At 38.4% G+C, this 23,184-nt stretch overlaps 1 protein-coding gene across 10 annotated transcripts in view; it reads right to left on the reverse strand.

The window, feature by feature from the left end:
- The window catches only part of GRIP1 (glutamate receptor interacting protein 1), a 621,865-nt gene that overhangs the window by 512,224 nt on the left and 86,457 nt on the right, over window positions 1-23,184 (reverse strand). The gene's annotated exons all lie outside the window — the stretch shown is intronic.

A 23,184-nucleotide genomic window follows, 5' to 3' on the forward strand; every position in this document is an offset into this window, starting at 1 on the left:
TACTCCATGACAGACCAAAGAGAAAGTGTGACACACACAGGTCCGCTACAACCTAAATAACAAGGATCTGGCCTTCCTCACCTCCTGCAATAAAACTTCACACTCCAAATCTGGTCTTTTGCTCAGCAGATTACAGTACTTCTTCCCGACTCCCAAATCTGTTAAAAAAAATATTGTCAAAACCCATCTTATTTGCAGCTGTCACAACACCTCTCTCCGAATTCTCCGCTGGTTCCCCTGAACAAAGTTCTCATTTCTCTTACCGGGCTTCAAAGCCTCCTCTTCATGTGGGCTTTATCACCTCTCTGGCTTTATTTACCACGACCGGTGCATCTGCCTGGTCCATCTAAATCCCCTCTGTCTCATTTCTTCCCTTCTCCTAATTCTTTCCTCATGACATCTCTACTCAGTTCCTTCTGCCAGAAACAACTTCATAGCTCTTAACTGCCACTCTGACCAATAAAAATGGCTGCCGAGTTCAGCAGTACTTGGGAACACAAACTTGCTCTAACTTAATGGTATAAAGAAGTGAGTTTCAAACTCTTTTAGCTACATAGTCCTCTTCTCAGTGAAATCCCTCCCAAAATCCAGCCACTCAAGGACTCCTAGGGGAAGGGTGGGTGATTGGGGCAGCCAAGTGGACTGGGACCCCACTCTTGCCCCAATCACAGCAGCTCCCCAAGTGGTTTCAGGGTATGGAGACCATCAACAAGTGCCAAAAACATGGCCTAATTAGGGAAGCTTTTTGTAAGTCAAATCACACATGCAGAACATCTAAAGTGCTTTAAGAGTACTTGGATACCCAATTTCATAAAACAAGAATATTGACCATTGAAACAAATATTAAAGTACCTACTTATGTGCTGGGCACTGATTTAAGCACTTGGACTACCTCAGTGAGAACAAAGGTCTCCTGCCTTGAGGAGTTGCGAGCATGGGAAAGACACATATTTTAAAATGTGCATAATGAATATATAAACTATATAATATATGAGAAGGTGATAAGTGCTACTGGGGAGTGGGAAAGGTGGGGAGGAGAAAAGAAGATTGGGAGTTCTGGGTAGTGGGGCAAAAGGGAGAGGCATGTTGCAATTATAAAAGGGCAAACAAAGAAGGCCTCCTTAATAAAGTGCCATTTAAGCAAAGCCCCATAGGGGGTAAGGGGGTTAGGCATGAAGATACGTGAGGGGAGGGGTGGTGCTATCTGGCTTTAATTGGTACCTTTTCCTGAACCACTGACAATGTTCCAGGCAAACTGCTGAATTGCCTTGCACTACACACTCCCGTTACACGTGAAACTGTAAGAGGCTGGTATTACTATTGTTTGCATTTTACAGATAAGGATGCTGTGATCTGGAGCAGTGGAATCACCTGGAGGGCTTGTTAAAATGCAAGACTGCCGAGCCTCATCACCAAAGTTTCTAATCTGGCATGACTGGGGATCAGCCTGAGACGTCGCACTTCTAACACGTTCTCAGGCCACGCTGATGCCCAGAGCACACTTGGAAAACCAGTAACTTAAAGGAACAAGGTAGTCTCTGCAAAACATTTCTGTCTCCAAATCCACATATTCTGGTCTCTGTTATATAGTTCCTCTTTCAAATAACAGCACCTTCTTCCAGATGTTTCCGTTTACCATCTCAATAAGCCCTAAAAGCAAAATGTGTATCATATATAGATTATATATTTATAAATAAAAGCGCAGTTCTTTTAAAAAAGGATCAATTGATAATAAAATGAAAGTGCTACAAGGGCAAGAATACTATCTATAGTATTCACTGCAGAATACTTAGCACGTGGAAGAGTACCTGGCATGTACTAAGTATTTAGTAAATAGCTTTTGCATGAATACTATCACGTATCCTACATTTTTTAACCTTTAATTTTACAATAATTTTAGGTTTACAGAAGAGTTGTGAAGACAGCATAAAGAATTCCCAGATACTCTTCAAGCAGTTTCTCCTATCGCTAATATCTTCAAAAACGTTTATCAAAACTGAGAAACTAACACTGATTCATTATTAGTTATATTCGGACTTCATTCAGATGTCGCAGCTTTTCCACGAATGTTCATCTCTGGTCCAGAAGAGCCTACTGTATTTGGTCACGGTGCCCATTTCCTCTCCTCTGGCCTGTGACGGTCTCTCAGTCATTCCTGGTTTTTCATGACCTTGACACTTTTGAAGCAACCAGCTCAGGTATTTTGTAGAATGTCCTTCAATTTGAGTTTTTTCCTGTTTTGTTTTGTTTTTCCCCCATGAATAAACTGGAATTCTGGATTTGGGGGGAGAATGTGACAGAGGTAAGGTGTCCTTGTTTCATCGTATCAGTGACAGGTGATACGAACTGGACTCAGCACTGGTGATATTGAACCTGATGACTTGGTTAAGGAGGTGTGGGCCAGGCTTCTCCACTGTGAAGTTCCTATTTTTCTCTTTCCATAACTTCAGAAGGTGGGTCACTGAGTCCACATTCCAGGGAAAGAGAACTGAACTCCACTTCTCGAAGGGAGACGTATAAAGAAGTTTGTGGACATATGTTCGAACCACCACGGTAATTAATAAATATTTGGGTGGGGAGATAGTTTGAAGTTACGTACATAATTTTATTTCTCCTTAAATTTTCTGAGACCAATCTTGTATTTTTGCTATCTGAGTCCCAGAATCAGCTTTTCCTCCTTTATAAGAGAATGGTATTTAGAAACTATCTGGGAGCTGGGTATGCTTGTTGCTGCCGGAATGTCCCTGCAGCAGATGAGCTATGTAACACATGCATTTATACTACATATCTCCACATTTATTTCTGTATGTGTATGTACATTTATTAAAGTGAACACAAGTTCCCACCAAGATTGTTGACTCAGATCTATCACCACGGACTTCATTCTGGACCTCCTCTCTTGCTTATTTGTAACTTCTTTCTCTGACAGTGAGAAACGTGGTGTTGTGGGTTGAATTGTGTCCCCACAAAAATTCGTATGTTGAAATCTTACCCCAAAACTTTGGATTGAAACCATATTTGAAGATAAGGTCTTTAAAGAGGTAACTAAAATGAGGCCACTAAATGAATTAGAATGAGGTCATTGGGGTGGGGCCTAATCCAATATGACTAGTGTCCTTAAAGGAAGAGGACATTTGGACACAGGTCCACGCTGAAGGAGGACACAAGGAGAAGAGCGCCATCCACAAGCCAAATAAGAGAGGCCTAGGACAGACCCTTCCCTGTGGCCCCAGAAAGGTACCAGCTCTGCGGACACCTTGATCTCAGACTTTCAGCAGTTACAATTAAATAACCAATATTGATACATTATTATTTTTTTTAAAGATTTCATTTATTTATTTGACAGAGAGATACATAGCAAGAGAGGGAACACAAGCAGGGGGAGTGGGAGAGGGAGAAGCAGGCTTCCTGCTGAGCATCCAGGAGCCCGATGCGGGGCTCGATCCCAGGACCCTGGGATCATGACCTGAGCTGAAGGCAGACGCTTAACGATTGAGCCACCCAGGCACCCCCTGATACATTATTATTAAGTAAAATCTGTACTTCAAGATTTCCTTCGCTTGAACCTCATGTCCTTTTCCTGTTTCAGAATTCTATCCAGTTTAACACATTGCACTTAGTCATTATGTCTCCTAAGGCCACTTATGGTTGTGAGAATTTCTTTGACTTCCCTTGTTTCTGATGATCATGACAATTTTGAAGATTACTAATCAAGGTATGTTGTAGAATGTCCTTAAATTGGGATTTGTCTGTTGTTTTTCTCAGGATGAGAGTAAGGTTATGGGTTTGAGGGAGGAAGATAAAAGAGGTACATTTTCATCACATTATATTAAGGGTACGCACAATCAACGTGACTTATCACTACTGATATCGACCTTGATCATACGGCTGAGGTAATGCTTCCCATATTTCTCCATTGTAGAGCTATTCTTTTTTTTAACTGAAGTATAATTGACATACAATATCCTATCAGTTTCAAGTGTACATCATAGTGATTTGATCTTTTTATACATTATGAAATGATCCCCATGATAAGTCTAGTTACCATCTGTCACCACACAAAGTTATTACAATATTATTGACTATATTCCCTATGCTGTACTTTTCATCCCCATGACTTATTTATTTTATAACTGGAAGTTTGTACTTCTCACGTTGTGAACTATTCTTTTTCCCCTTCCCGTACTCTTTGGAAGGAAGTCACTATGCGGAAACCACACTTAAGGATTTGAGAGTTACACTCCACCTCCTTGAGGGTGGAGTAAATTATTCAGAATTTTTCTGCATGGGAGACTTGTCTCTTGTTCTCCATTTATTTATTTATTCTATCATTCATTTATATTAGCATACTCATGAATATTTGTTTTATACTTTGGATTATAATCCAATACTTCTATATTTTGTTGTGCAAATCTTCCCAGCTCTGGCTATTGGGAGCTCACTCTTTCAGGCGGTTCTTGTGTCCCTTTGAATACCCCATCATTGTAGGGTTTATGTTTTGGTATTTTGGTAGAGTTCTTCTGTTTGCTTTTTTAAAAACTTCCTTACTTTCTGGCACTACAAGAGGCTTCAGGCCCATTTTATACATTTCCAGACACAGTCCTAGAAGCGGCTATTTCTCCAAAGAGTCCTGGTTTCTTTTATTGGAGAATGGTATTAGGAACCAAAATCGGGGTGCTAGATGTATCCTACATTTTTGACCTAACAATTTATCATAAATATTTTCTGTGTGAATAAACACATTAAGTTATCATTTTTTTGAGCTGCATAATATTCCACTGTTAGAATAAACCATAATATCATCTACTGATGGATATTTATATTGTTTCTAGCTGTCTTGGTATTATAAAAAATGCTGAAATAAAGTTTCTTCTATCAAAATCATCATGTTTATGACTATTTCCTTAGGATAAATTCCTCAAATTAAACACTGTGAGTGTGGGACTTTTGATGCATATTATGAGTCTTCGAAAGTCCCGCTTACAGAGAATGAGTGCCCTTCCCCCACATATTCTCCAACATCAGGTATCTATCACTATTGGTTTTATATACTTTTTATCATTTCTTAATAGATAAAACTTACTTTGTCATTGTAATTGATCCCTAACTAAAATGAACAATTATTTGCCACTTGAATTCCTTTTCAAAAATTTTTTTCTATTCTGGTTTTTAAAAAATTAATATGCAACAGTGCTTGTATACTAATGAAATTAACCCTTTGTCTATATACATAAATTTTTTTAAAGATTTTATTTATTTATTTGACAGAGAGAGACAGCGAGAGAGGGAACACAAGCAGGGGGAGTGGGAGAGGGAGAAGCAGGCTTCCCGCTGAGCAGGGAGCCCGATGCGAGGCTCGATCCCAGGACCCTGGGATCATGACCTGAACTGAAGGCAGACGCTTAACGACTGAGCCACCCAGGCACCCTATACATAAATATTTTTAACTATCTTTCCCAGTTTCTCATTTGTCTTCTAACTTGGTTTATGGCCTCTTTGTTTCTAAACAATAACTTTCCATATTCCATATTCCACAGTTTAAACTAATTTATAGATTTTTCCCCTAAGCCACATTTACATTTTATAATTTTGCTCACAGACTTTTAAAAAATGTGTTCACTTTCACATTTTTGCACTATGTGAGCCAATCTAAAAAAGAGCTGATGATGTATTATTGATTCTGACACAGTCATGAAAGCACAGATTATGCTTCTATTAAAACTTATATTTTATGACAGGTTTGTCAGGTTTAATTTATGACTCATACACATTTCTGGCTCGGTAGCCACAAATTATCTCCTTTTGAATCTTTATGATATAGTACATTTTCTTGCCAGAGCATTTTTTCAAACATCTTAATATTTAACAAAAATAAATAAATAAATACAAAAAGCAGAAAACACACACCAACAAGTGATAAATAAGAATCATCATTTTTTAAAGCAATTCTAAATACAGTTGACCCTTAAGCAATATGGGTTTGAACGTCACAGGTCCACTTATAAGTAGATTATATAATCTACACTATAAATGTATTTCCTCTTCCTTATTATTTTCTTAATATTTTCTTTTCTCTAGCTTACTCAATTGTAAGGATACAGTACATAATACATATGTCATACAAAATATGTGTTAACTATGTTATCAGTAGGCTTCCGGTCAATAGTAGGCTATTAGTAGTTACATTTTGGGGAAGTCAAAAGTTATACGATAATTTTTGACTGCATGAGGGGTCAGCTCCCCAATTCCCATGTGGTTCAAGGGTCAACTGTATACGTATATATATATGTATATATATATACACACACATATATGTATATACATATATATGGAATAAGGATATAGGATATATATACACATATATATGGAATAAGAGATAAGGAAGTGAAGATTAAATGATATACATATACATATACATATCATTTAATCTTCACTTCCTTATCTCTCATTTTAGTTTCATATCTTTATAAATATGTTTTTCTCATTTTTAGAAAAGGATATAATATAGGATATATATAGACATATAATACAGACATTCATGTTGTCATGTTGTCATGTTCATTCGTGAATTTTCTGAATATAAGAAACGTGCACATACCAAAAAGAAAAAGAGATGGATGAAGCCATCTTCCTTGTAGTGGCATTAGTGAAAGGAGCAAAAAATATATATACTCCTAATATTAGGAATTAGAATTGTGGGGTTGAGGGGAAGCAGGATGAGAATATTTTAGTCACATGCAGAGACATGGCAGTGGAAAGATATATGGTATTTTCAGGAAATGGAAAGAAGGTAGGCAGGGGCCAGACCATACAGGCTATCTAGTCTTATTAGGGATTTAGGTCCTCAACCTAAAAGCAGGTGAAAGCACATGTAAGTGTATTCAAGTTTATTGTCTTACTCTTATTCTATCCTCTAAGTGATGCAGAGAATGGATTGAGGGGAAGGACAGAGTCCTGAAGTCCAGAGCTGAGCCTTGGCAGTGGGCCAGATAATAGATGACGGTGACTTAATGTGTGGTAGTGGGGTGTGGAAAGAAGGGAATGGATCTGAGGTAGAGGTGGACAACTCTACGGATTGACTAGAAACAGGAAATGAGGGAGATGGATGGATGGTACTACTTATTATAAGATAGGAAACCCCAAGAGAAGAGTAAGAAGAGTAGCATTTTTTACTTTTAGCTTTCCAATCTCTTTGAAATATCCAAAAAGACATGTTGTCACCGGAGCTCAGACACAAAGTCTGAACTGAGGTTATATAATGAGCATGATTAATGTGTAGATCATAACTGAATCCAAGTGTGTCAGTGGGGTTGCTTAAGGACAGAATATAAAGCAGTGGTTCTCAACCAGGGGTAAGGGGAATTATTATTTTGCTTCTCAGGGGAAGACATTTTTGGTCGTCACAAATGGGGCATCTCGTGAATAGGAGACAGGGATGCTGCTGAATATCCTACAAGGCACGAGACAGGCTCCCGCAACAAAGGTTACCTAGACCAAAATGTCAATAGTGCCAAGGTTGAGAAACCCTGACATACAGTGTGATGAAATAAGGGCTTTTAGAAACTCTGTCTGAAGATGTAGATGGGTCAGGAATGGAGCCTGAGGAGGAGCAACCACAGAAGGAGAAGAAACACCAGGAGTGCCTGGTGCCAGGAACATCAAGGAAAGAGAGTTCTCAAAGACACAGGCAACAGTGTCAAATGCTGTGATTGCAAAATGAAGTACTGTACTAGCTCAGGGTCTAATCCGTGCAGAAAATATTTTTAAAATACTTTCCCCTAAAGTATGTTCAAATCTGTACTATTTTTCAGCAGGCCACAAAATAGGCATCCATTTATAGAAAGAGCAATGGAATTTTGCATCACTTCTCATTAATCCCCAACCCTGTTCCCCTTCCTGAATTTCTCTAGTTCTCAGATGCTTACCTCACAGGGGAGGGAGCAACTGCTGTTTCAGAAGGAGCAAGACTGGGAAGGGAAGGAGGAGGCAGGGAAGTGGGGAGGAGAAGGGATGAATGACCTCCAGGTCTTCCAAGCAAGCCCAACTTACAAATATGAAGCATTCCAAATGATCGTTCCAAGTTTTATTTGGAATTCGTATGCACCTTCCCACAGACACGATGTTAGAGAAGACAAGTTTAAGGGGAAACTACAAAAGGCTGTTTCGCCTGTGTTATCAGCTACTACTGATGACAGCCTAAGGTGTAGAAGGCCAGGAGTTCAGGAGGTTCAGGAGGGTTTGGGAAAAAATCTCCCGTCTTTTCCTTTCTTGGGAACACCCCCAATCCTGGTATTTTAAAAGCTCATTTATTCATCAAATATTTATTGAAAACATCTATAGTTATTTGTTGAGTGTCTGTGTCCCCCACTAAATGCTAAGCTCCATGACAGCAAGCACAACATCTACTCTATTCACAACCACAGGCTAAGAAAATGCCCTTACTCCCTGGCATCCACAAAATAATAATTGATTGATGAGTGAATAATGAACAAATGAATGAATATATTTCTATTTTTAAAATGATGTTTGTTTACTCTAATGTATTTCAAAAGGGTGAATTTTTATGCAGAATTAACATATAAACATTTTAGAAAGTAGCCTGGTAGTGTGAAGAATGCTATTTTGATGCAGAAAGGTCACCCATAAATAGGCCAGTCCTGCCTGAGAGCCTAACCTTGAGGTTGGCCTTGTTCAAATGGTACACATATATTTAGAGTTATATTTCCCCTCCTCCTTTTCAGATATTAAAACAAGTATTTTTGCCCTGGCTGTGGAAGTGATGAGGCAAGCATACCTCAAGCTAACAGTTTTAAAATTTAGGGAGAAATAGTCTATCCCTTTAATAATAAAAGGAAATTTTCAGGAGAGGCAAGTTTTTGAAATGTACAAAACCTACTAACAGGATTAATGTATTATCGTAAACAATTTTATGCAAAGAAACTTTCACTTTGGACTTCAAAGGGGAATGGAATTAAGACAAGAAAAGTGGGTCAGGTGGAAAGGACTTTTCTGATTAGGAAAAGATAGTCATAGGACAGCATTTTAGAGTGAACTCAAGCATGAGGCCCTTGTAACATGCTTTTCTTAGAGCTAAACAGCGCCATTTAGACCAAAGCATGATATTAGAGAACGAAAGCCACTTTTCTACAGAAACCAGGCAGGAAGCAGGAAGAACTGAGTACCCCATAGGAAGCCACGTCATCAAGACATCAGTTAAAGAAGAAAACCTATTTAAAAAAAAACAGCAAACACACACTTTTATGAGCCAATAATTGTATACGGTTCCAGGACTTTCAGATATTCAAGGTACTAATATAAAAGGTCCATCTGAAAACAAAAAGAAGGAAACAGTAAGATTCTCATTAAACAACCATGAATAAGGTTTAGTCAATAACACAATTTTATTCTGGGGTTTGTATTTTATTCAATGTTGCTTTAAGTTTTATACCATTTAGTTTACAATGTAATTAGTAGTTGGTAGGTATACTGCGTATTTTAATTATTCACATACACACATATCCACAAACATAACATAAAGGAGTGCTCCATCAACTCCACCTAGACAACAATCCACCTGGAGAAATCTTCTGTGATCAATCTTAGAAGCTGTAGGCACTGATGTTCCAAACTGGAAATATGTAATTTTAAATGGTACTGATAAGAGCTAACAATTACGGAGTACACATTATATGCTAGAGGCTACATATATATCTTATCTAGTCCTCACAACAACCTATGATGGAGGTCGGTATTATACTTGGACTCCTTCTATACATGAAGAAGAGTAAGGCATGAAGTGGTTAAGTAACTTACCAAGATTGTACCTTCAGAGCTAGAATTTGGACTATGCATTCTTCTTAAAGTTCTACAAAGTAACAACAAACATAGCAATAAGGATTTCATGGAAGTTTGGGAAGAGCACTAAACTGCTCACTGTGTGCTTTGATTTCCTATCTCCATTTCACTCTCATTACACCATGTTCTTATCCTCAGTGTCTACACACTCTTCTGGAATAACCGCATCCATTTCCGTAGCTTTAGTTTTGCCTCTAAGATTCTAACTCTAGATTCAGCCCAGATAGCCCTTCTCTATAGCCATAGACAAGCAGACATGTTGATGTGGATATCATTCTGCCACCTAAAGCTAGACACAAAAACTGAACTAACTACTTCCAACCAACCCGCCCCCAATCTACTTTTCCTTCTCTGTTTCCTGCCCCAGGAAATGACCCTGTCTTTCTTTCAATGCCTAAGGCAGAAACGTGGGTGTGATCCTGGACTCCCCTCTTATCTCGCAAGCCTTATGACCTGCTGACTTTTAAGTTCTCGCAATTCATCTCCCAAGTAAGTCCCCCATCAGTCTATCTTCTGTCCACACCTCCCCCCTCCACTTCGGCAGGACCATTCCAACAGCCTCCTAACTGTTATCCCTGCTTGAGGCCACAAACATTCTCCGCTGTGCTGTCAAAGTGATTTTTTAAAAGAACAAATCATGATTTACTCATTCGTGTATTTAGTAGTTTTGTTTTATTAACACCTTCTATGTGCCAGGTACTATTCTAGCTAGTGAAAATACAACAGTGAGCAAGAGACAAAAATGCATCATGGAGCTTACATTCTAACGGGGAGAGACGGACTGACATTCAAACCAAATGAAAGAGTGCATGTGTATGTGTGTTTTTGTTAGAAAAGAGCTTACTACTCTGGTGCCGAATCTTCCCACTCCCTCACTCACACACACCCTAGACTTTGTCCCTTTTGAACTACTTTTGATTTCCCAAATATGCCACGCTCCCATACCCAGGCAACTGCCCATGCGGTTCAACTTAAAATTCTCTCCCTCTGCCCTTTCCACCAGGCTAACTCCCACCTACCTTTAGCAAGTCTTCCCTGATCTCCCCAGTCCTGGTTTTGTCACCCATCGTTGGGCTCCCAAAGCAACATCAGCTTCCACTTTATCACTTGCTGTACTCTACTGTTACTGCATAGTTACTCATCTGTCTTCCCTTCTACTTTCTAAGTGCCCGGACAGCAGCGAACGTGTGCTCTGATGATGTCATAGGTATTTGTGCTCTGATGATGTCACAGGTATTTGTATCAGAGCTGCCATAACAAAATACCACAGACTGGGTGGCTTAAACAACAAAAATTTATTTCTCACAGTTCTGGAGGCTACAAGTTCAAGATCAAGGTGTCAGTTGGCTTGATTTCTTTTGCGGCCTCTCCTTGGCTTGTAGATGGGCATCTTCTTGCTGTATCCTCGTATGGTCTTCCCCTTGCGTGCACATCCCTGGTGTTAAATTAGATTAGGGCTCATTTTAACTTAATCACCTCATCGAAAGTCCTATCCCCAAATATAGTGATATTGTGAGGTACTGGAGCTTGAGGCTTCAACAAATTAATTTGAGAAATGAATTTGAGGGGAACACGATTCAGCCTGTAACAATATTCTATCATCAACTCATGGCCAGTCTTGTTTTGCTTATAGCCCTTAGCCACTTCCCCCATTCCTGTATTATTTTGAAGCGAACTCAAGACATCATATCTTTTAATCAGTAAATATTTCTTCAATGTACCTAGATCAAGACAATATAGTCTTCTCCTGGGGACAAAAGAGATAAGTCCTACTTAGCTCTCTGATGATTTCCTAACATCTTTTCAGATTTGGCAGAGCAATGATATTTTAACAAAAAAATTCTCTCCTCCTGGAAAAGTTTTCCCTTTAAATAAATCATTGACAAAACAAAAACAAAAAGTGTTTGAAATCTTCGGCATGGTAGATCTCAGTCTATGCTCTCATGATGAAGAGGAACTGTCCATGGGTGGTTTTAGTTGAGATTTAATTTGTCTACATGCTGCTTTACGCTACCGAAAAATGAGCTATGTGTATACACATGTGTGTGTGTCCCTAAAATATTGTGGCTAAAACGAAGGTTACAAATGCTCAAGGTGCATTTTTAGAATCCATGCATGCTACTCCCTGCATCTTCAGCGAGAGCCAAGAAACGAGGCTGTTTTCTCTTTTCATTATGGATGCTCTTTACAGCATCTCCACTCTCTGACCAGCTGTCATGGCAACATTCTCCTCTGTCAGGATGAGAAAGTGGCAAGGCTCATTCCCTTAATGCATGAATGAACCAGGGAGACTTCTGAATAACAAAACTCCCCAGAGCTTGGATGACACCACTGCAAAATGCAGCTTCCGCCACGAAGTCTGCTTTCAAAGTAACGCCTTCTCCATCCTGGCACTTCAGAACGTGATGACAGAATAAGGAAGAGATGAAAGAGATGGACTTTATTTTTCATTTGTGACTCTACATATTTTGTCCTTAAAGAGTAAGCTGTGAAGTGACAATGAATAACATGAACACTGGAAAACATTTGGAAGACACAGGCTTTTAACAGCGGAAAGACAATTCTGTCCTTGCAAATGTTCGTCAGGGAAAAGAAAAGAACTGCTGTATTCCAGAAATAAGCTGAATATCATAAATACCAAAAGTTTTATCAGCAGAAACTCTTGAAAGTAGAACAAATGGCCTTGGATAAGAGTTATACAAATGAAATGTGTAGATATACTTACATTGTTTGTTTGTTTGTTTTTTAATTTGCAGAAAAAAATGTGAAGTTAGGGAGCTTCTATAACCCCAGATTATTAACATCCTACATGTGTATTAGCTATAATGAATGAGCCAATATTGATACATTATTATTAACCAAAGTCCCTACTTGATTCGGATTTTCTTTGTTTTTACCTAATACCCGTTTCTGTGCAGGATTCCATCCAAGATAACACATTTCTTTTAGTTGTCATGTCTCAGGCTCCCCTTGCCTCTAACAATTTCTTAGATTTCCCCTGTTTTTGTAGACTACCCCTCAACCAAGATTTGTCTGATCATAAGACTGGGGTTGTGGATTTGGGGGAGGAGACCGCAGGAGTAAAATGCATTTTCATCACATGTCGACTGTAGATAATATCGACACCACTTATCACTGCTACTGTCAATCTTGATCGCCTGGTTCAGATAGGTTTGTAACAACTGCAACCACTGTAAAGTTCCTTTTTCGTCCTTCCCATAATACATTCTTTGGAACAAAGTCACTATGCACATCCTACCCTTAAGGAGTGGAGAGTCATGTTCCACCTTCTTGAGGGTAAAGTATCTACATACATATCTGGAATTCTGCAGAGGAGATTGTCGCTTCTGCCCCGCGATTTTATTTTTTGTATGGTTTTGCCACAGATTGTTGTCCATTTATCTGCTGAGAGACATCTTTGTTCAAACAGACAACAGAGAGTGGGGTCTGTGTTTTTAAACTACTCTGATAATCTCTGTCTTTTAATTAGATAATTGGTATATTTAGACCATTACATGTAAAGTTGATTATACAGTTGAATTAATATCTACCATGTTTTTGTCTGCTTTCTATTCATTTTATATTTTTCTCTTTGTTCCTTTTTCCCCTCTCATTCTGCCTTCCATTACTTTAATAAGCATTTTACATGATAAGACTTATCCCCTCTCTCAGCATATCAATTATAATTCTTTTTAAACTTTTTTTTTTTTTTTTAGTGGTTGCCGTAGAGTTTGCATTCTAGACGAACCCAAGCCCACCTTCAAATAACACTATACCATTCCATGTGCAGTGCCTGGACCCTATAAATAAAGTATTGTCCATACCTGCCTTCTGTCTCGATGACACTGTTGTCACTCCTTTCATTTTCCATATGCTGTAATCATCTAATACATTATGACTAGTGTTAAACAAATAGTTTTCTTAATTTTTAAAAACAAAAGATTTCCTTTTACCTTAATTCACTCCTTATCTGGGGTACTTCCCTTCTTTATACAGATTCAAATTTCCAAATTACATCATTTTCCTTTGCTCTGAAAAATTTAACATTTCATAAAGGGCAGTTTTAGGGTAATAAAGTCCCTTAGTTTTGCTTGTCTGAGAAGGTATTTCTTCTTTACTTTTGAAGGATAATTTCTCTAGACATAGAATTCAAGGTTGGCAGGGCTTTTTTCTTTCAACATTTTAAATATTTCACTCCACCTATATGGTTTCTGATGAGAGGTCGACTGTAAGTCTTATTCTTATTCTTCTAAAGGTAAAGTTCCCCTATCCCTACTGTGGTCCTATGGTTTCTTTCAGGATTTTCTCTTTGTCTTTGGTTTTCTGCAGTTTGAATATCATATACCTAGGTATAGATTTTCTGGTATTTATACTGCTTGGTGTTTTCTGAGCTTCCTGGATTTGAGGTGAGGTGTCTGTCATTAGTTCTAGAAAATTATCAGTCATAATTACTTCAAAGATTTATTTTGTTCCATTATCTCTTTTTTCTTCCTCTGATATTCTAATGACATGTATGTTTCACCTTCCGAAACTGTAGCAGAGTTCTTGGGTGTTCTGTTCTGGGTTATCTTTGTTATCTTTTTGTATTTCAGTGTGAGAAGTTTCTATTGACCTATCTTCAAGCTTACTGAGACTTTCTCAGTCTTAGTCAGTCTACTGATGAGCCTATAAGAGGTATTCTTCATTTCTGCTACTGTGTTTCCTATTTCTGGCATTTCCTTTTGATTCTTTCTTATATTTCCCATCTCTCTGCTTATATTACCCATCTGTTCTTTCACATTGTATATAATATATATTTGTAGACAAATTAGTTCATAACCTACGAATCACAGTTATTTTAAATTCCCTGTCTGATCATTCCAAAATCTGTGTCACATCTAAGTCTGGTTCTGATGCTTGCTTTGTCACTTCAGATTGTGTTTTTCCTTGCCTTTTAGCATGGCTTGTAATTTTTTGTTGAAAGCCAGACATGATATATTAGATAATAGGACCTGAGGTAAATAGGACTTTTATGTGAACCTGGCTAGGAGTTACACTGTTTAATGTTTGCTGTAAATACAGGTGCCAGAAGCTTAAAATTCCTCTAGGGTCCTTATTTTGTGTCTCCTGTTATCTTTGGGCTTTCCTAGGAACACCTCCTTGGATAGAGTCTGTATTCTGCAGCTCTTTCAGCTGTAACCTACTGTTACAGGAGAGGTCTGTTGGTGTGGTGGTAAGAAGTGGAAAAGGGGAAGCATTCTAGAATCTTATGATTAAATCTGTCTTTTAGTGAGCTTGTGTTGCTGTGTTGTGACCTTTACAAGTATTTCTTAGCTTGTCTCCTTCCCCCTTAGGGGATACAGAAAAGCTAGAGAGGGCTTGAGTCAGAGAAATGTCCTTTCACCAGGTGGTGTAAGACTGGTAAAGTCATGTCCCCTGGAGAGTAAACCTTTATTCTAGAGAATGCTCTGGGAGTATTTCACAATGGTTATTTTTTTTCCCCTTCCTCTTGCCAGATCCAAAAGAGAGTCTTTCTTGGCTCTTTATTGTGAGAACTTGATGGGGCTCCTAGAAGCAAAATCCATGTGAGTGTGAGACCCCTTCTGAAATTGCTGTGACCAGGAATTTCTCACTCTCAGGCTAAACTACACTCAGCCTCCAGCAATCCATCAAAATCACTATTTAAGTAGTTCCCCCACCCCCACCCCAGGTTGTGTCTCCTTCTACTTCAGCTTCAGGCAAGCAAATCTTATTTGTGGCTGTCTGGATTTACATTTCTCCAGATTTCAGTGGCATTTATTCTGTGACTACTGATACATCCAAGAAAAGTCATTGATCTCAGTTTGTTCAGATTTTTCTGATTGTTAAGGACAGGAGTGAGGACTTCCAAGCTCTTTATATGTTGGAGTTCCTTACATTCTTTTCATAATCATATTTTAATATTTTTTATTAGAGAACATAAATCTTTGGCTGGAAAGTACTTTTTTTAAAAAGATTTTATTTATTTATTTGAGAGAGAGAATGAGAGAGAGAAAGCACATGAGAGGGGGGAGGGTCAGAGGGAGAAGCAGACTCCCCGCCGAGCAGGGAGCCCGATGCGGGACTCGATCCCAGGACTCCAGGATCATGACCCGAGCCGAAGGCAGTCGCTTAACCAACTGAGCCACCCAGGCGCCCAGCTGGAAAGTATTTATTGAGGATTTATCACAACCACGGCAGAGTACCAGGTACTCTGGAAGATAAAAATTCATTCACTTGCGGGGGCCTGGGTGGTGTAGTTGGTTAAGCTTCTGACTCTTAGTTTCAGCTAAGGTCATGATCTCGGGGTCGTGAGATCAAGCCCTGTGTCGAGCTCCAAACTCATCACGGAGTCTGCTTAAGATTCTCTCTCCCTCTAGAACTAATGATGTAATGTATGGGGATTAACATAAGAATAAAAATAAATAAATAAATAAATAAAAAGAAGTACAAACCCAAAAAAAAAAAAAGATTCTCTCTCCCTCTCCCTCAGCCCCTCCCCTGCTCGCTCTCTCTCTCTAAAATAAAGAAATAAATCTTTCAAAAAAATTCATTCATTCAACAAATATTTATTAAGCACCTATTATGATAGTAGGCCATGTGCTGAACAGTAGGGATATGATGATGAAGAAAGCTATGGTTCCGGCTCTCAGAGAACTTACATTCCTGTTAGAGAGATGGAAAAATTATGTACACACAAAAATAGTAACCTCAGCCTTTAAGAAGCTAATCAGAGTGACAAAACAAAATGTAATAGTCATAAAGAGCATCTATGTTTGAGTACACTGTAATAAGGTGGTTCAGCAAAGAAAAGGAATGGTGTGAGTTGAAGTATTCTAGGGCTTGAGCAGAAGTTAGAAAATGAGTAGAATTCAGGTTGTGAAGAAATGTCACTTTGATAAAGGGCACAGCAATGGCAAAGACTTGAAAGCGATAATGAGGAGAACATGTTCCAGCACGGCCAATACAACACAAGAGTGTGTCCCATTAGAGCTTGGCTACAGTGGAGCTTTTGTTGCAAAGTAGTACAAAAGAACAGCAAAAAGGTGGGTGACCACCAAAATCAGAATGTGTTGTTCAACAAGATCCATGAGGACCTTGTTATTACAACATTAGACAGTGAGTGGAATGAAAACAAGCACCGTACTGGGACTCATGAGGACACCTAGCCTCTGCCATCAACCAGCTGTAGGTCCTTGGGCAAAATCACTTGGCTCTGAGTTCATTTCTTCATCTTTATTAAAAAAAAAAAAAGTTCAATCAGTGAGTCATCTTCCCATCTAAATACCCGAAGATTCTGTGTGGGAATCTCCTCTACATCATTCCAGGTAAGTAGTAACCTAGTCTCTGGACGAGTCCATCCAATGACAGGAAGCTCACTGTTCTTTGAGACAGCCAGTTTAACAGAACCAGCCCTGGACAGTTACGTTGATAGAATGCTCTTGTTCATAACGAGATGAAATCTGCCTTTCCATAATCCACTCTGTCTAAAGCTTAAAATGAGAGCAGCTCTGTCCAACGCATCTTTCTGCAATGTTGAAATATTCTGTATCTGTACTGCTCAATTCAGTAGCCACTCTCCACATGCAGCCACTGCTCACTTGAAATGTGGCTGCTATGACTGGAGAGTTGAAATTTTTATTTTATTTAATTTTTTATTTAGTTTTTGCTTTATTTTAATTTAATTTAAATGGCCACATGTGGCCAGTGGCTACAGTATTGGACTGCCTAGCTCTAAAGCAACCCAAATAAACCTGTTCCTTCCACATGACAGCTCCTCAAATATGTGTGATAGCTCATTGTGGCCTGTCTTCTCAGCTTTTCTTTTCTGGTTAATCACACTGTGATGCTCTAACCATTGCTCACATGGCATATTTTGTGGCCCCGTGTTCTTACTGACACATTCTAATTCTCACACTCAGTTGAGGTCCACAGATGTTTTCTAGAAACCATGAAACACCCCTGAATTTACATGTAAATCTGCTATGGATGTATGTGCATTTTTGATGGGAGAGCATCCATGGCTGCCTTCAGAGTCTCAAAGGAATCCCTGACCCCCAAAAGGGGGCTACAGTGAGAGGGAAAGATAAAAGAAAATGAGACACAATAGTAGTATTAAAGCTAGCTCTGAAACATCACATAACTATTAAGAGGCTGAGTGAAAGCAGACCTTAGGACCCCCAGAGCCCAGTCTTATTTCTATTTCAATACCACCTATGTAATTTCACACAAAAGTTGCTTCAATTTCTTCCTAAAAACATAGCCCATCATTCTTCTTCTATAAACACAGTAACATGTAATTTTTATAAATCTTTGTGTCATGTAAAACTATGTCATTTTCAGGAGAACTACGGTTGGAAGTATTTTTTAAGGCATTCTTTAATACCACTAACAAAAAAAATACACTCTTTAGTTTACTCAGAGTCTTGGGATACTTATTTATTTATTTTTTTGACTGAGATGACAACTTTTTAAAAAAGGAAAATGCACTTCAAAACCCTTCTTGCAGTCTGCTGAAGACATCTGCAATTCCCTGGGTTCACATCCTGCTGCCTCCATATAAAAAGAGCATATTTTAAAAAGATTTTTGAATTCTGTATGAATTCATCTTATTAAATCAAAGGCCCTACGGTCTGTCAAGTAATCTGACCGTTATTGACCTAAATCAAAACATCACAGCCATGCCAGTGTTTATCCTACTTTTAAAGAACTCCAGAAAAGATCATCCTATTTCCTTGGATGGAAATTCATTCCAATGCCATTCAATAAAGGACCTGGTGTAACATAACACTAAACTAATTTTATAGATAGCATATTGCCTTTTCCCAGTATATATACCAAGGAAGAGTACATCATCTATTCAGACAGCTGTGGTTTTTCTTTACTATCATCCTAATTTAATCTAGGCATTAGAATTATGTAAGACCCTATGGCATATTGAATATTCAAGTCTAGAGTTTTTCTAGATTCCAGGGTTTGAGGGCATTCTTTTTTCTTTCTCTTCATTTCTTTTCCTCTCTTGTTTAAATATCAAACAAGCAACTGCAGTGGCCACAATATAAAAATTTTAAACAAACAAGCAAAAAAGAATACCCCATCTCTACATTACTCCTTACCTGTAGGTTACTTTCTAATAACAACTGACTAAAGATAGAGCATGCAAGATCTGAGTCTACCTTCTCGCAATTCAATCTTTCTGCACAAACTTTAGAGCATTTATTTTTGTCTTTCCAGTTCTAAAGAAAGAAATAACCATGATACATCAACAAATGTCCTTCTAAACCATCATGAGTGGCAGAACCTGGAGTCAGTCTGACCACTGGAGTCTGGAGTTGGCTCTTAAGAACTGTGTTGTGACTGCCTTAGAATCCTCTACTCTGTCTATTAATATTAATAGATGTCTATTTCACTATGAAAGACCAAATAGAATCTGGCTTCACCTCACCACCTACAACTCTGCCTCCCTGGACCATATCTCCATGATCCCTCATCAGATCCAAGCTAAACCCATCTCCCTATTCTGCTCTTGACCTCTTTTATTCTCAACTCGGCAGCCAGAGAGATGCTTTCAAAACACTAGTCAGATCATGTTATTCCTCAGCACATCCCAAATGCTTCCCATTGCACTCAAAGAAGAAGCCAAAATCCTTACTATACCCCACAAAGCTGCCCAATTCCTTCAAGTCTTTACTCAAATGTCATCTTCTGCATGCATTGACCCATTTAAATCTCAACGCTTACCCCCAAGACGCGTACATGTCTTACCTCCTCACCTGCTATACTGTTTTTCTTTAGTACTTAAAACTAACATATTCAAGACCTTACTTATTCATCTTATTTGTTGACTTATTAATGTATCTGCCCCAACTAGAATATAAGCTTCATGAAGGCAGGGATTGGAAGATCTAGAACACTGCTTTGCATTTAATAAGTAGTTGGTGCATAAATCTAAAGAACAGGTTCATACACAGGATGACGATAAAGGTAAAGCAAAAATGATCATAATTTCCACATTGTCTAAATTCAACTCCTCACTGAAATACTGGTATTATCCTCTGTAATTTTTAAAAAATGGAAATATAATTTTTTGTTATGAAGTAGTCAAAATGCTCATTATAAAAAATCAAAATGAAGTCTTAACAAAGTGTCCGGTACATAGTAAGAACTCAACAATTGTTGGGGCTCCTGGGTGGCACAGTCTGTTAAACACCCGACTCTTGGTTTCAACTCAGGTGGTGATCTCTGGGTCGTGGGACTGAGCCCTGTATCGGGCTCTGCACTCAGCACAGACAGCACTCTGTTTGGGATTTTCTCTCTCCCTCTCCCTCGGCCCCTCCCCACCCCTGCTCATGCATGTGTGCTCTATCTCTTCCTCCCTCATAAAAGGAAAAAAAGAACTCAACAATTGTTTTCTATTATTGATTCTAGTACAGACTTTCCTTAGGCTAAACTCTTGAAAAGTACAATCACTGGTCATAGAGAGAGACGTACAGATTAAGTTCCTAATAAAGTGTAATCTTCAGGGCCCATCATTTGCTAGAGCCTCTTCCAAGACATGAAAGAGCCCTCAAATTATATTCACATGGCCATATGTTTTTGTAAAATTGGTAAAAATAAGATCTTTAACTGCATCTGTTGTAACTGCTGTTGCCTTCTACTCCACTTTCCCTTTCATCAGGCTTTCCCTTATATTGAGTGGCCCTGGAGTAGCCATGGGCATTTTTGGATTCCAGCAAGGGCAAACTGAGTTGGGAATTATATTTTAGTTTACTTCAGTTTATATATGGACTTTGAGGTCCCTTCCAAAGATAGCTAGTGACAGCTATTCCAGACTAGAAATGGCCAGGAATATTCCTACTGCCCATCATTCCAACTCACCCTCCAAAACTAGAGGTCACAGCACAAGTATGCCTCTTGCCAAGCCTGGCACCAGAAGCATGTGAGTCGTGGAGGACAAATAAGATTTGAAACGTACGGAACCAAGGGCTAATATGTAGCAAGTTCTTCTAATCATCAGGTGTCTAAAATTGTAGGCAAAGGACTCGATTCCATTTTCATCAGTGCTTAGACTAAATGGAAAGAATCCTGTGTCTGGGATATATTCAGTAATAGAGTATATTCAATTACAAACACAACAAACCTACAGCGGTACTACAAACAGCAAATATGTGTGTGAATTTTCAAGTTTTATGAATCCCAGCTACTAATGATAAAAAGAAATTTCCATCTACCATGTTAGAAAACTTAATTATCTTTCTTGTGACTTTGTAGAAAATAACTCAAAATCATGTCATATGAAAAGACAATCAAAGAGTAACCTAAATAATATGAGGGATAAAATATGACAGAAGAATGTCAGGGAGTTAATTACTAAAAATGTGAATAAACATAATATGTACATTCTGTTCAAGGGCAAAACACAGAGACCAGTTAGGAGGCTATGCCCATGATTTGAGAAAGAGAGAGACAAGATGGAGGTTTAGGCCAGGGCACCAGCAGGGGAGGTAGCAAAAAGCCGCAAAAACATTTCAGTCTTTAGCACTCAACAGACATATATAGTGATGCATTCAGAGGCAATCATAGCAAAGCTGTTATGAGCCAAGCCCTGGACCCAGACTGACCCAAGTTTGCCACATCGAGATGGACTATGATGTTTATGGTAGTTCCAATTTCATAAAAAATATGTTCTCCTCATTAAAACTATTTACTTTCATACCCATTTTGTATTCATAATTTCAGAATCTTTTTTTAAAAGACTCCTCCCCCCCCCAAAAAACAAAATACAATACAAAATACCACCCAGCCTCAGGCTCCACAAACCTTACGTCTGCCTTTGCTCATAGAGTAGGTCCGTTTTAACTTTTGATACCAGCTGCTTAATTTCCCACTAGAAAGATTATGGCAATTGACACTCCAGTTTCCTTAAAATGTCATCAACATTAGCTATTAATTCTTTCTAAACTTGGCCACTCTGATAGATGACATTTCAATTTGTGATTCTTTGATTACTACTGACGCTGAACATATTTCTGTGTATGTATTGCCCATTTGTAAATCTTTCCTTATAGACGACCTGGTTCCGCCCTTTGCATTTTTCTACTAGAAAGGTAGTCTTTGTCACTTGACGGGCACACAGTGCTTGGTAAGTGTCAAATATTGTTACTGTGTGTATTTGCACCACTTATCTGGCACATATATTTCATTTAAACATTTAGCTCTAAATGTCTTGTTTCTCCAACTACAGAATAAATTCTTAATAGGCAGGAAAAGTCCTTGATGAGCAGATACATACTATACTATATTATATATTATAGTTTATATCCCTTATCTAGCACAGAACCAACATCTTTTTTAAATTTCAGTATGGTTGACACATGATATTTCATTAGCTTCAGATGTACAACATAGTGATTCGACAGCTCTGTACATTATGCTATGCTCACCACAAATTCAGCTCCCATCTGTCCCCACACAACACTATTACAATACCACTGACTATATTCCCTATGCTGTAACTTTCATCCTGATGCCCTATTCATTCCATGACTGGAAGCCTGTACCTCCCACTCCCCTTCAACCAAAGTTCTTTAAATAAGTAGTGTTTGAAAGAAAACAAAACCCCTTAAACCACCACCACCATTACCACTTCTATAGTCTGAACAGCTAAATCCATTCACTCAGTAGGAGTTAAATACAAATGTCTCACTGGATGTATCACATGTCTGGCTAAAAGAATATTCCACTGTCATGCTTTTAAACAAACATCAGAAGACTTGGGTCTTCATTATTTCCACTCACCCCCGCTCTTCATGAGCTCTTCCAAACCTCCATATTCTCATAGTTCTCTTTAGTCCAATCCTCAGATTCCTAAAACTCACATATACACATAAATACATTCATGGTTTATGAACCATGAGCTAATGAGAAATTTGAGAAACAAATTTTATGCTTTGAACCAAACATGAATTGTAACTAATTCTGACCCCCCCCCCACTGAGGCCTTTGAATACTCTTAGATGATGATTGAAAATATAATTTCAGAAACAGAAGCAGGTTGCTAATTACAAGGAACATCAATGGACAGCTCCTAGAGAAAGATTCCTCAATTTTGATGCAATTATGAAAAAACAAAATATAAACATGAGCATTCCCAAATCTCCCATGCTTAGGATTGGGTCAAATTTTCATCAAGATACATCAGTAAGCCTACAAAATTTAAATTTCTTCAGGAGAAAATTATCTTAAGAAAAGTTCTGAAAGCCCTTTAAGTTCTATAACATATCATTTTAACTTTATGTGTAACATAAATGTAGCAGAAAAGTACACAAGTGA

Source organism: Leptonychotes weddellii, chromosome 5 (assembly GCF_054177405.1).
Source record: "Leptonychotes weddellii isolate Sample4059 chromosome 5, ASM5417740v2, whole genome shotgun sequence".
Lineage (NCBI taxonomy): Eukaryota > Metazoa > Chordata > Mammalia > Carnivora > Phocidae > Leptonychotes > Leptonychotes weddellii.